General features: G+C 36.6%; 1 pseudogene; it reads left to right on the top strand.

Moving 5' to 3' along the window:
* LOC127136067 (5-oxoprolinase 1-like) overlaps window positions 1-14,387 on the top strand; it is a 116,793-nt pseudogene that overhangs the window by 100,532 nt on the left and 1,874 nt on the right.

The following is a 14,387-nucleotide window of genomic DNA, read 5'->3' as shown; positions in this document are numbered from 1 at the left end:
CTGAACAACGCTTTTTCTGAAGAATCTATTTAGATCAACATCAGAAGCAAGATTCCAAGGTTCTCCAGAAACACAAATACTCTGATTATGGATTTGCTAATCATGAAAGAGTAACATTGAAGACAAGTAAAGATTTTCAAATGGATTTCCTAATTGAGAAAGAGACGTTAATCTCCAATCTCAATAAAGAAAATACTACTTGTGGTAAGTAGTCATTTCAAGAAGAAAAAGTCATCCTGCATTAGCTAATTATGTGATGGCGTAACTTCATCTCATTATCCACTAGTTTCAACTACTACTTCAGCTGATCTATATAAAGGATTGCAAATCAACATTTCACATACTACATATACGAGGAAAAATCATACTGAAACATCAACAAGAAAAACACTCTTGCTCTCTATCTTCACGAAGCTTTTGCTTATTACGTGAAAAACTTTTGTTCTTAATTTTGTAATACTTGCTTTCTTATAAGCACTCTAGTTTACATAAATCCTTCTTCTATTGTTTGTTGATTTCCTCAAGTGACTCTGTGTAGTCTGTATACTTGAGAGGGCTAAGAGATTTTGTATCTTAGACGTTGTTTGTAATCTTTCAAGATTAGTGGATTAAGTCCTTGTTGAAGGCGAAATCACCTTGGCCGGGTGGACTGGAGTAGCTTTGTGTTATAAGCGAACCAGTATAAAATCCTTGTGTGATTTTCATTTTGAAAAGCGCTTATTTTTCAAAACAATTCAAACCCCCCCTTTCTTGTTTTTCTCACCTTCAATTGGTATCAGAGCTCCGGCTCTGTTATTGATTTTCTAATCAAACACTTAACCGTGTAGAGAGATCTAGTTCGAGAAAAACAATGGCCCACTCAAATGAAAGAGATTCTTACAATGCCAAGCCTCCTGTTTTTGATGGAGAGAAATTTGATTACTGGAAAGACAGAATCGAAAGTTTCTTTCTGGGTTATGATGCTGACCTATGGGACATTGTCACAGATGGATACAAACCTCCAGTCTTAAATGGAGCTGAAGTTCCCAGAAGTAAGATGTCAGAAGATCAGAAACGTATTTTCAAAAATCACCACAAGGCCAGAACAATACTTCTAAATGCTATATCATACAATGAATATGAAAAGATCACCAACAGAGAGACTGCCAAAGATATACTTGACTCTCTGAAGATGACCCATGAAGGAAACTCCCAAGTCAAGGAGACGAAGGCTCTGGCACTTATCCAGAAATATGAAGCCTTCAAAATGGAAGACGACGAAGCTATAGAGGCTATGTTTTCTAGATTTCAAACTCTTATTGCAGGTCTTAAAGTGTTAGACAAAAGATACACAACTGCAGATCATGTTAAGAAGATAGTCAGAAGTCTGCCAAAGAAATGGAGACCTATGGTTACTGCTCTAAAGCTGTCAAAGGATCTGAACAATATCAGCCTTGAAGAACTTGTTAGTTCTCTCAGAAGCCATGAGATAGAACTAGAGGAGGATGAGCCTCAGAAAAGGAACAAGTCCGTAACGCTTAAGTCCAGATCTGAAAGACGGAAGCCTGACAGAACCAAAGCTCTCCAGGCAGAAGCTGAAGATACTGACGATTCTGAACCAGAAGACTCTGATGATGAAGAAGAGTTGTCCCTACTAACCAGAAGAGTCAAGCAACTCTGGAAAAAGAGGAACAACAACTTCAGAAAACCAAGACCCAGAGGGGATCGATCAGAGTCAACTTCAAAAGGTAAAGCTAACAAAGATATTACCTGTTATGAATGTAAAGAAACAGGTCATTACAGAAATGAATGCCCCAAGTTGAAGAAAGACAATCCTAGAAAAGAAAGCTTCAAGAAAAACACCTTCAGAACAAAGAAAGGACTGATGGCTACCTGGGATGACAGTGAATCTGGATCATCAGAATCTGACTCTGATGAACAAGCCAACGTAGCACTTATGGCTACCACATCCAGCTGTTCAGACGAAGAATCTGAAGAGGTATTTTCTGAACTTTCTAGATCTGACTTAGAATCATGTTTGTCAGAAACTCTTACTTCTTATCAGAAATTAAAACAAAAGTTTAAAAACGTTAAAGGCTGTCTTAAAGCAAAATTTGAAGAGTGTAGTGAACTTGAGATAACAATTCTATCACAAGAAGATACAATCAAATCTTTAATGTTAGAAAGAAATGAAGCAAAAATAAAATTAGAAGAAACGTTATCTCAAGCACCACAAATTTCAAATAAAATTATTTACAAATATGAAGAAGCCTTTCAAGAATTTCTGAAGAATGGGATAGATAGGAGTATTATGGCATCCATGATTTATGGAGTAAGTCAGAACAATAAAAGGGGAATTGGGTATGATCCTAATGAAGATAAAACTTCTGCAAGTGATAAAATTAAATCTCCTTTTTCATATCACTACACACACACACAAGAACACAAATTTAAAAATGCTAGAAGACCCAAAGTTGTAAGAAACTCTGGGAAAACTAATCTAAAAGGACCCAAGAAATTCTGGGTACCGAAAGATAAGATTATCTATGTTGCAGATATCCTATGCAGCGAAGTTCAGACACCAGTCATGGTACCTGGACTCTGGATGCTCGCGACACATGACGGGAAGAAAGTCTATGTTCCAAAGTCTGGAACTTAAAGACGCTGGATTTGTAGGCTTCGGAGGAGATCAGAAAGGAAGGATCAGAGGCTCCGGAACTATTGGTAATGGTACTCTTCCCTCTATATCTGATGTTCTTTATGTAGAAGGATTAATGCATAACTTGTTATCCATAAGTCAATTAAGTGATAACGGTTATGATGTAATCTTCAATCAAAAAACATGTAAAGCCATTAATCAGAACGATGGCTCTGTCCTTTTCACAGGCAAGAGGAAAAACAACATTTACAAAATAAATCTTTCTGATTTAAAAGATCAAAATGTTAAATATCTAATGTCAGTTCACGAAGAGCAATGGGTATGGCATAGACGCTTAGGCCATATTAGCATGAGGAAACTTTCTCAGCTAACTAAACTCGAGTTAGTCAGAGGCCTACCTAAACTGAAGTTTTCTTCAGATGCTCTGTGTGAAGCTTGTCAGAAAGGAAAATTTTCAAAAACATCTTTTAAAAAGAAAAATGTTGTTTCTACCTCTAAGTCTCTGGAACTTCTTCACATTGACTTATTTGGTCCTGTGAAAACAGCATCAGTTAATGGAAAGAAGTATGGACTAGTCATTGTTGATGATTACAGTCGCTGGACATGGGTAAAATTCCTAAAGCACAAGAGTGAGTCTCACTCTGTATTCACCAGTTTCTGTTCCAAAGTGCAAAAAGAATTTGACTCCAAAATTGTTAGAGTCAGAAGTGATCATGGTGGAGAATTTGAAAATAAAGATTTTGAAGAATGATTTGATTCTAATGGAATATCCCATGATTTCTCCTGCCCTAGAACTCCACAACAAAATGGAGTTGTAGAGAGGAAGAATAGGACACTCCAAGAAATGGCCAGAACCATGATCAATGAAACTAATGTAGCAAAGCACTTTTGGGCAGAAGCTGTAAATACAGCGTGTTACATTCAGAATAGAATCTCTATAAGACCTATTCTAGAAAAGACTCCCTATGAACTGTGTAAAGGAAGAAAACCCAACATCTCATATTTTCATCCTTTTGGATGCTCTTGTTTTATATTAAATACTAAAGAACATCTGAACAAGTTTGATTCCAAAGCACAGAAAGGTATTATGTTAGGATACTCTGAACGCTCTAAAGGCTATAGAGTATACAACACAGAAACCAAAATTGTGGAGGAATCAATTCATGTCAGATTTGATGATAAGCTTGACCCTGAAAAGTCAAAGCTAGTTGAAAAGTTTGCAGATTTGGAAATCACTCTTGTAGAATCTGAGAAAACTCCAGAAGCAACTGTCACTCAAGACTCTGAAGAAATTAAATCTCCAGAAATTCCAAGGAAAGTTAAAAGTCGTATTAACGTATCTGAAGATTTGATCTTGGGAAACAAAGATGAACCTGTTAGAACCAGATCTACCTTCAGAACTTCTGAAGATATTCCTCTGGGACTAGTGTCTCTGATTGAGCCTACGTCCTGTGATGAAGCTCTTCAAGATAACGATTGGGTGGCAGCTATGCAAGAAGAATTAGATCAATTCTCAAAGAATGATATCTGGGATCTTGTTCCTAAACCCAGAGGCACTCATGTCATTGGAACCAGATGGGTTTTCAGAAACAAGTTGAACGAGAAAGGAGAAGTTGTCAGAAACAAAGCACGACTGGTAGCTCAAGGTTATAGTCAACAAGAAGGTATTGATTATAATGAAACTTTTGCTCCAGTCGTGAGGTTAGAATCTATTCGTCTTCTTGTATCTTTTGCTATTAATCATTCTATTAAATTATATCAAATGGATGTCAAGAGTGCATTTCTTAATGGTTATATTTCAGAAGAAGTGTATGTCAATCAACCTCCAGGTTTTGAAAATTCAAACTTTCCAGAACATGTTTTTAAACTTAAGAAATCCTTATATGGACTTAAACAAGCTCCCAGAGCTTGGTATGAACGATTAAGCAATTTTCTTCTGGAACAAAATTTTATCAGAGGGAAAGTTGATTCTACACTCTTCTGTAAAAACCTTAATAATGATCTCATGATATGCCAGATTTATGTTGATGATATTATTTTTGGTTCTGCTAATATCTCTGTTTGCCAAGAATTTTCTAAGTTAATGCAGGCAGAATTTGAGATGAGTTTAATGCAAGAACTAAAGTTCTTTCTGGGAATTCAAATCAATCAAACTCCAGAAGTCACGTACGTCCATCAAAGTAAATATATTAAAGACGTTCTGAAGAAGTTTGACATGACTGAATGCAACTCTGCAAAAACTCCCATGCACCCAACTTGCATTCTGGAGAAGGAAGAGGTAAGCAACAAGGTTTGTCAGAAGCTCTATCGAGGTATGATAGGCTCTCTCCTCTATCTGACTGCTACTCGTCCTGATATTCTCTTTAGTGTTTGTCTTTGTGCCAGATTCCAATCAGATCCTAGAGAATCTCATTTAACAGCAGTTAAAAGAATTCTTAAGTATCTGAAAGGAACTCCTAACCTGGGCCTGATGTATGAGAAAACATCAGAGTATAGACTCTCGGGTTATTGTGATGCAGATTATGCAGGAGATAGAATAGAACGAAAAAGCACATCTGGGAATTGCCAGCTTCTGGGAAACAATCTAATCTCCTGGGCTAGCAAAAGACAGTCAACTATTGCTCTATCAACTGCAGAAGCAGAATATATCTCAGCGTCACTGTGCACAACTCAGATGCTCTGGATGAAGCATCAGCTAGAAGATCTACAAATCTTTGAGAGTAACATTCCTATCTTTTGTGATAATACTGCTGCTATTTGTTTAAGTAAGAATCCCATTCTACATTCCAGAGCCAAACACATAGAAATAAAACATCATTTTATCAGAGACTATGTTCAGAAAGGGATAGTAACTTTGAAGTTCATTGATACAGAACATCAATGGGCAGATATCTTTACTAAGCCTCTAGCTGAAGATAGATTTCTTTTTATCTTAAAAAATCTGAACATTCAAAATTGCCCAGAATGAAGTATGGCTCTGAAAAAGTAAAGTGAGACTCTGATGTAAACAAATATACTTCTGCCTCTGACTCTGATACTTCTACCAAGTTAAGAAGATATCTGAGTTAGAAATCTTCAGAAACCAATCCTTTGGTATTCCTGAAGATCAGATACATCAACACGTGGAGCATTAAACGTCTAACCCTAGAACTTCTAGACAGCTGTCAAAAGAAATCAAAGGTCAGAACGTTTGAAATCTCCTAGAGCAGTGTGCGTACTGTTGGGATTAGACATTCATTTATTAGCTGTAATCATTTTCCCCCCAAACGTGCTATTTTGATTTTTGTGCTAACGCTGGAATGTGTGTCGTTTTGCATGTGTTTGGACTTAGGGTATATAAACACTTTCTCTCACTTTTCACACTTATCACTCTCACTCACTCTAAAACCCTAAACCCTCTTTCGAAGCATTCTCTGCAAGTTCTTCTTCAATCTTCATCTTCTTCTTCATGGATGCTCAACAACAAGAAGTTTTTAACTTCTCTCAATAGATGGAATCAAGTTCTAATCCCCAAACCTCAAACACTCAAACTCCAACGGTTATTGGCGTCACCATAACCCCTATTTACAAAGAACCTCACGTTCTTGACCGTGAACGCCACATTAACCTTTCAACCCCCTTTGAAGGTTTGGATGTGTTGTGCGAATCGTTGGTTGATTTCGACAACCTAAGAAGAAATGGCGTTGATCTAACTGGAGAACTGCGTCAACAAGGGTGGGAGAACTATTTCCAAAGGTTGTATGGTCCAATTTACCCACTTCTGGTCAAGGAGTTCTGGAGACATGCAGATGCAGATGACAACTTCATCGTCTCATTTGTTCTGGGAGTGAAGATAGTTATCACAGAAGGATCCATTGCCTCTCTGTTGAATATGGAAAGTAGTGGAGGAAAAAGGATCTACAACATTCCTCCTAGGTCAAAGCGCATAACAGATGTGATAAACCCAACTATCTTCAAACCAAATGTTGAAGGAAACTCATCTAAGAACAAGGAGCTACACCAGAACCTCAGAGTGTGGCTGAAGATTATTCTGGGAACTATCCACCATCGTCCAGCCTCCAACTCTTCTGATTACATTAATGCAGACCAGAAATGCATTTTGTACTGCATCCAGAAAGGTGTGAAGATCAACCTCCCTGCTCTCCTCTTCAGATATCTGAGAGATTCAGTCAGAGAAACCAGGAATAACATGAAGCCCAGATCCTACATTCCTCTGGGAAGATTGCTATCTGACGTCTTCATTGAGCATGGACTGGTAGATGAGCTGGAAAAGACCAAGTTGATGGATGATCTGGCAATTGATGTGGGGAAGCCTCTGAATGCCAGAAACCTCAAGAGTATGGGGATAATCAAGAAAATTCAAGTCAAGCCAACTCTGGAGGTATCCTGGGATAGTTTGAAAGATCAGAGGAAGATGCCTCATGGCCTTACCAGATTCTTCAAGAACGAACCCAGAGATGCTGTTGCCCTCTACCTTCATCGTCTGCTGGAAGAAGGTGTTGATGTCTCTGATTTCAGCCTCGATGACTGTCTGGACTCTGAGTAAGATTTAGTCAGATACAAGAGAGGTATTTCTGAAAAGAAGATAGCACCACCAGCAAAGAAGGCCAGACTTGACGGAGCTTCTGGAAGCGGATCTTCAGCTCCTCTGCAATTTTCTACTGGTAAGTCTATTCCTCCTGCTACCTCTGAATTTATGATGGCTTCCTCTAACCCTCTCTCCTCTCAACCCATTTATACCACCTCTGACATTACACCCTCAATCACCAGAACCTCCCAACCAACACAAGTTCTAAACATCGCAAGAACATTCATACCTCCCTCTAAACCTGCACAAACCCACCAAAGCACTTCATCTTCATCATCCTCAATGCCAGAATCACCACCTTATGTTTCTGTCTCATCTGACCCTGAATTTTCTGACCCTGAATCCCCAACCATAACAACACTTTACGCTCATAGACTTGCTTCACAACAAACACAAACCACAGAACCTGAAATAACTTCACCACTACAACAAACAACCACCATCCCCTCTGAAACTCAACCCTCTGAAATTCAACCATCTGATCCCCACACCTCTGATATCACCCCTCCAAAAATTCCCGCTGCACCTGAAGCAGAATCTGAACCCTTAGACTTAAACCCTCTTTACGCTTCATCCCAATCTTCTGAACCTCAACCTGAACCAGAAATTGAACCAGAACCTCTCACTTTAAATCTCAGCCCTCCAAACTCTCCACCTCACACCTCTGAACCAGAACCTGAACCTGAGCTTTCTAAACCTACCCTTAAGGAAGCCATCTTTATGATTGCAGAGGCTTCAGCTCAAAAGGTTGATTCTCTGGTCACTAACTCTGAAATCAGTGATGATCCTGAATCTGTAAGGACACACTGGAACAGAGTCATTGGCTGGATGACATCTGAGTCCTTTAGGCTGAAGAGCATATCTGAACAAGTCAGAAATGACTACATCAGAAATGCTGAGGCAAGACTCCAGGAGAGACTTGCCAGAGAGGCTGAAGCCAGAAGGCTAGAGGAAGAGCGATTGGCCAAGGAAGCTGAAGAAGAGGCAAAAAGGCTAGAAGAAGAAAGAATTGCTAAGGAAGCTGAAATCCTAAGGCAAAAGGAAGCTGAAGCAAAGGCTCTGGCAGATGCAGAAGCTCATGCTGCTGCTGAAGCTGAAGCTCAGCAAGCTCTGACTCTGGGGGAGTCATCTTCTGTGATTCCTATGGTTCTTCAGACTCTGAAAGAACTCAAGCAAGATCAGAATGAACTCCGGGCCAGAATGGATAAGCAAGATACTGTCAACGAAAACATCCAGAACATGCTTGCTATGCTGCTTCAGAGAATGCCTCCGCCTCCGAACCCTTAGGCACTTAGGATTTATTTTTGCTTGCCTATTGTTTTGCTTCTGTCTTCTTTTGACTCTGATGTTTTTCTTGTTCTTTTGAACCTGATGTTTTGTTTGTTGCCTTTGTGCTTCTATCTATGAATTTTAAGTTTTTCTCTTTATCTATTTTTTTTTTCTCTTTACTCATTTTTACTATGTCTTTTTGATTCTGACAAAAAGGGGGAGAAAGTAATTATTAGCTCTGATGAAAATATTGTCTAAAACCATCAAGCATTCTGCAACATTTTTTATATAAACAAAATTATCTAACTTGGACTTAAGAAATTGCAGAAAATCTCAGAAACCTCTTTACTTAAGAAACTCTGGTAAGAACTTCAGAACCTCGGAACTCTCTAGTACTATCTCAGGGGGAGCTTCTGTCTATCTGATCTATTTTTATTCATGTTTCATCTGCTAATTAAAGTTGTTTTGTCATCATCAAAAAGGGGGAGATTGTAAGAACAAAAATTGTGATACAACAGATTCCTTGATTTTGATGATAACAAAGGATGAAACCAAAAATGGCACCCTAACGAAAAGTTTCTAAGTGTGCAGGACTCTGATGACATCATCAGATAGAGTACCAGATCAGAAGTATATTATCAAATGATCAGAAGCTCTGAAGAAGAAACAAGTTCAAGAAAGTCAAACTCTGAACTAAACAACAAGTATCAGAAGCATCTTAACAGGAAGTAAGTCCTAGAACCTCTGACTCTGAACAACGCTTTTTCTGAAGAATCTATTTAGATCAACATCAGAAGCAAGATTCCAAGGTTCTCCAGAAACACAAATACTCTGATTATGGATTTGCTAATCATGAAAGAGTAACGTTGAAGACAAGTAAAGATTTTCAAATGGATTTCCTAATTGAGAAAGAGACGTTAATCTCCAATCTCAATAAAGAAAATACTACTTGTGGTAAGTAGTCATTTCAAGAAGAAAAAGTCATCCTGCATTGGCTAATTATGTGATGGCGTAACTTCATCTCATTATCCACCAGTTTCAACTACTACTTCAGCTGATCTATATAAAGGATTGCAAATCAACATTTCACATACTACATATACGAGGAAAAATCATACTGAAACATCAACAAGAAAAACACTCTTGCTCTCTATCTTCACGAAGCTTTTGCTTATTACGTGAAAAACTTTTGTTCTTAATTTTGTAATACTTGCTTTCTTAGAAGCACTCTAGTTTACATAAATCCTTCTTCTATTGTTTGTTGATTTCCTCAAGTGACTCTGTGTAGTCTGTATACTTGAGAGGGCTAAGAGATTTTGTATCTTAGACGTTGTTTGTAATCTTTCAAGATTAGTGGATTAAGTCCTTGTTGAAGGCGAAATCACCTTGGCCGGGTGGACTGGAGTAGCTTTGTGTTATAAGCGAACCAGTATAAAATCCTTGTGTGATTTTCATTTTGAAAAGCGCTTATTTTTCAAAACAAATAAACCCCCCCCCCCTTTCTTGTTTTTCTCACCTTCACAATTTTCTTATATGACCCTCCTTTTTACAGTGATAACATTGAATACCAGATGCATCACCACCATAAGACTTATGCTGACTTTTATCCTTCTTCTTGTCTAACTTGCCATCTCTATTTGTGAATTTCGCCTTAATAGACAGACCTTCACCAATCGAAGATGGCTTGTGCTCATTTCGTTCATTCAAATCCTTAGAATACAAGGTTGATTGAACTTCTTCAAAGGTCAGAGACTCTCTTCCAAACAATAGAGTTTCTTTGAAGTGAGCATGTGATATGGGCAAAGCGCGCAACAACGATAATGCTTGATCTTCATCCTTGATCTTGAAATTGATAATTTCAAGATCAAGAATCAACTTATTGAACATATCCAACTGCTCATCCAGAACTCTGCCTTCACTTATCTTGAATGAGTACAAAGATTACTTCAGGTAGAGGCGATTGACCAACGATTTGTTCATGTACAAACTTTCGAGTTTCACCCATAACCCCGACACCGTCAACTCCTTCGAAAATTTTCAAAGAACCTTATCACCAAGGCTCAATAAGATGAGAATGTGGGATTTCTCTACCATAGTCGTTTTTTCTTTGTCCATTAACGCATCGTCCATGGCTTCGACTCCGTTCAACGGTTCTAAACAATCCTGTTAAACCAATAGGGCTTTCATCTTCAAGCGCCACAGACCGAAATCGTTCACTCCGGTAAACTTTTCAATATCATACTTTATTGACGACATCTTCTCCATGCTTACTGCACCAATTTGTTATGAAAAATGATACCAGAATAACAAAATATAATCAGTAAAAAACCCACAAGGGTAGAAAAAATGGAGGCGAGAAGAACACAACAAGTTGGTTATAAACAGTTATTCTTTACTTTCTCTTTGAAATAAGATTACAAGTGTTACAGAATAACAAATAAACTTTCTCACACTAATTAGGATTTGTGTTATACAATGATGAGAGACTAGTATGTTATTTATAAGAAAACTAACCCACTAAACTAATGGGCTTTCACACACAGTCTCATTACACAAGTTAACTTAGAGAACAAGCTAACTTAAACAATTGGGCATAATAAACAAGCCCAATTCGACATGCTAACAATCCTAACATACTTCGACTACAACAGGTGAACAGACTTCGATGACATGCTAATGATCCTGTCAAATTGACCATATTAGAGTTCGATCCAATATCTCACAATAGTTATAGTTTTGTGTTAGCGCTTATTAGAAAATAATTTATCTTTATTTATATGAATTTTGTTATTGGATTTTTTGAATTCTTGAGTTTGAAATTGGTGTGTGTGTGTGTGTTGAATTTTTTTTTAGGTTTTATGGAAGTATTTTTAAAGATTTTATAATCACACTTTTGTATCAATTAAGATTTTTATTTTTTTACATATTAGATTAACAAACACGCGGTCCGACCAATGACCCACCAATCCGACCAGTGACCAAATGACCCAGTACCTTGACCGAAATTATCAGCGATCCGGGTTTTAAAACATTGTGCAAAAGGATGGTCAAACATAAAGAACCATTCATACCGTAAAAGATATGCTACAAGCATACATCTTTGAGGATAAGGGAAATTTGAACCAACATTTACCATTAATTGAATTAGCATACAACAACAATCATCATTCCAATATCAAAATGGCACCATATAAGGCTTTATACAATAGGAAGTTTAGGATACTTATATATTAGGTTGAAGTAGGAGACAAAAGAGTTCTGGGACCCAAAGCGGTTCAGGAGACTACCGATAAAATAAAGGAAATACAAGAAAAGTCGAGAAGGACTCATAGTCGATAAAAAAGTATGCAAACAGACTCAGAAGGCCACTAGAATTTGTAGAAGGAGACCACATGTTTTTTTTTGAAGAACACATGATCTCGACTATTTATTTGGTTGCAGAATTGGAGTCTCATAGAGTTACTGTAAGATGTTGATGAACCAAATACTATACTGGATTGTGGGGGACCGTTGTGGTCATGATCTACAAGTTATATAAAGATGTATGTGATTAACATGACATTTCTATAGTGCATGGAATGTATAATTTATCCCAATAATAAACAGGGAGATGTCGAGTATCTCCAGAACTTCTTTGAAATAAGAAAGTTAGATAACTTGAATTAGATTAGTGTAGTGGCTAGTTGACCTTAGAGGAAATTTTGATAATTAGAAAGGATTCTCACTTAGATTATATTACATCCCATGTTGTTTATGTCTTTTATAAATACATAGGTGACGAGAAAGGTTTTTTTCAATATATCTCCATATTTTGAGCTAGGGAGACTATGTGCTAATATAATTTATATTTATGTTATTTTGATGTATCCATTATAGATGTTAATGTCCTAATTTATTATTCTAGAATCTTAACATGTGAGGTATTATAGTTAAATCGATTTTTTTCAATAAATAAATAAAGTTGGTACTAAATTAATTATTTAATTTTGACCCCCCGCAACTACCATATAGGGATTAGTCGGTCCAGACCAAATATCGGTGATAAAAAAAAGTTAAATGCATTTTTGATCCTCCTATTTTGATGTTTTTATTTTTATTTTTAGTCGCATCATTTTAAAAGCTAGTTTTTTGGTCTATGAACTTTACATCATTTGGGATTTGGTTGATTTCCCTCCAGTTTTGCTGGCGTGACAATGATGATTATGACAAAAAAATATGTTTTTAACGAGTGGCAATATTGACTAGGATAATTTATTATTTAATATATTTTTAATTAATAAATTAAATTATTTAATTATATTTTTTATAAATATATTTTGAAATTATTTAATAAAAATTTTAAAAGATTTTTTTTGGACTATAGGCCCAAATTTTCTAAACATCTCTTAAGCCCACACATAGCCCGCACATGCTCAACATATAAGATTTTTTAAAGCTATATAAAGACTAAAAATTTGCAGAGAAAATAATGCGGGACTTTAAACTTGCTTTAAATTGAGTTTGTGAGACTGTTTGAGTAGGAATACGACTTTAAACTCGAGAACATAAATATTATGATATGTGATGTTAGAGTTTGTGTATGGGAGTTACCAATATATTGGGGCCACATGCAATAGAACCTGCCTCTGGTAGTCCTATAGTTGAAGGTTACTATAAGGTTTACTTTGGAAATGGTTGGCAGGAAATACCCCTCTATAAGCTTGAAAAGTTGGGGTATGGCCATATGATGTTTGGTTCATCAATCATTATGAATGGTAATAGTACTGTGACTGTAGAACCAAATTATAGAGCAATTATAACCAAATATGGAAACATCAAAATTGAAATTGATTCATCTTTGAGCAATATTAAAATATCATAAAAAGTTGCAAATGTTGTACAACTCTCTATTTTTAATCTCAGATTTATGGGTAAAACCGAGCAGATGGGAAGGACTTTACAAAGAACCTCAATTTTAACAAATATCAAATAACGACTTGATTTTTCTTGTGCTCTATTTGATTCAAATGTGGGCCTAGTTGCAAATGCACCTCATGTTTCTGTCCAATTAGGAGCGATGTCTAGTACAATTCGGTGGCATCTCAATTACTAGATCGATAATTTGAATGAAGGGGATGTTTTGGTTACCAATCATCCTTAAACTCGAGGTAGCCATCTTCTTGATATAACTGTTGTCACACCTATTATTTTTCAATGGAAAATTGGTATTTTTTGTTGCAAATAGAGGGCGTCATGCAAAGATTAAGGGTATTACTCCTGGAAGCATGCATGCGTTTTCAAAGTCCATATTGGAGGAAGGAGTTGCCATTAAGGCATTTAAGCTTGTTGAAAAAAGTGTCTTTCAAGAATAGGGAATTATTAAACTTTTACATTTCACAAACTTCGATAACAAATTCGATAACAGTGGAACTGAAATCTGAGGAACTTGTAGGATTCAAGATAACATATTTGATTTGCATGCACAAGTAGCAACAAATCAAAGAGGAATTTATCTAGTCCTTAAGTTTATTGAATAATATGAAATGAAAACCGTTCAAGTTTACGTGAATTATGTACAAATGAATGCAGAAAGAGCGGTAAGAGAGATGTTGAAGTCAGTTGGTCGTAAAATTTCATCAAAGTCAAATGAAAACTCTGTGACACTTGAAGAAAAGGATTACATGGATGATGAATCTGTTATTCATTTGAAAGTGAGTATTAACTCTAACAAAGGAGAAACAATTTTTTATTTTAGTGGGACAAATGCAGAAGTTGTAATTGGAACGCAAGATGATACGAGAAATAAAAAGACCATTAAAATCCCACATTGTTTTCTCTATCAATAATTGTAGTCTTTGTATAACTTTAAATTTTATATATATTGAGCATGTGTGGGCCGAAGAGATTTGAAAA

Source organism: Lathyrus oleraceus, chromosome 4, assembly GCF_024323335.1.
Source record: "Lathyrus oleraceus cultivar Zhongwan6 chromosome 4, CAAS_Psat_ZW6_1.0, whole genome shotgun sequence".
Classification (NCBI taxonomy): Eukaryota; Viridiplantae; Streptophyta; class Magnoliopsida; order Fabales; family Fabaceae; genus Lathyrus; species Lathyrus oleraceus.
Note: the sequence above shows the minus strand (reverse complement) of the source record. Positions and strands in the feature narration are given on the sequence as shown.